The sequence below is a fragment of the Montipora foliosa genome, chromosome 5 (genome assembly GCF_036669935.1).
Source record: "Montipora foliosa isolate CH-2021 chromosome 5, ASM3666993v2, whole genome shotgun sequence".
Classification (NCBI taxonomy): domain Eukaryota; kingdom Metazoa; phylum Cnidaria; class Anthozoa; order Scleractinia; family Acroporidae; genus Montipora; species Montipora foliosa.
The window spans coordinates 9630025-9631255 of record NC_090873.1 but is presented as its reverse complement, the minus strand read 5'-3'; positions in this window follow the sequence as shown (position 1 = coordinate 9631255).

Genomic DNA, 1231 nt, shown 5'->3' with positions numbered 1-1231 from the left:
GAGAGAGAAACTAGGCGACAAGAACGCGAACTAAGAAAATTGGAGATGGAAGCCGAGCTGTTGAAACAGAAAGAGGCTATTGAAGCGGCAAAAAGAGAACATGAGCTGGAGATTGCACGTTTGGCTGTGGAGAATGCTGACGGACGTCCTGAAGTGAGAGAGGATCGGGCTAAGGCACCTAAACTCCCCTCGTTTGTTGATGGTAAAGATGATTTGGACGCGTATTTGCAGAGGTTCGAGAGATTTGCCGAGACAGCTAAGTGGAAAAAAGATGGATGGGCATCGAAGCTCAGTGCTCTGTTGTCTGGACGGGCACTAGAAGTGTATTCACGTCTATCGGAGGACGCAGCTAAGGATTATGACAGGGTAAAGATTGCGTTAATGAAGAGATATGACCTTACCGAAGACGGTTATCGTCGAAAATTTAGAGCATCCAAACCAGAAGTTGACGAAAGTCCGGAGCAGTTTATTGTGCGACTGGACAGATACCTGTTACAGTGGCTAGAGCTTTCGAATACTGCGCGAAGCTTTGATGGTCTTAAGGACTTGATCGTGAAAGAACAATTTATTGACTCTTGCCCTAAGGATTTGGCAATTCACCTGCGAGAAAGGTCACCTGAGACCCTGGCAAAGATTGCGAAGATCGCTGACCAGTACTTGGAGGCTCATGGTAAACACTTGTTCAGCTCAGCGAGCAGGAAGCCAACAGTACAGCCTGAGAGGGACGAAGCCAAGAACATGCAGATTAATCCACCAGCTCTGCATTGCTTTAAGAGCAACACCCGAGGTCATAAAGCTGTCAACTGCCCAACCCTAACAAGAAAGTGTTTCCTATGTGGTAAGCAGGGGCATGAAGCTAGAAACTGTCGAACAGGTGGACGCAGATCAGGAGGACAAAGTAAGGATGGTAACCCTGTGCAGCGTGGTCAAGTGAGTGCCAGTTGTCTAGTTCAACCACCTGAGGATAAACCTACTGATGAAGAAGTTAAGGCCTGTATTAAAGATGACAAGTTGCTGTTAGCCTGTGGTAAGAAGATTCCATTGTTGAGTAGTGCTTGTGTTGAACCGTTGACTGGAGTGAGAAGTAAAATGCCTGTCGTGAAAGGTAGAGTTGGAGAGAAGCCTGTTGATGTCCTGAGAGATACTGGTTGTAGTGGAATTGTAGTAAAGAGGCACCTTGTGTCTGAGGATCAGTTTACTGGTGAATTTCATGTTATGCTGCTCATTGACA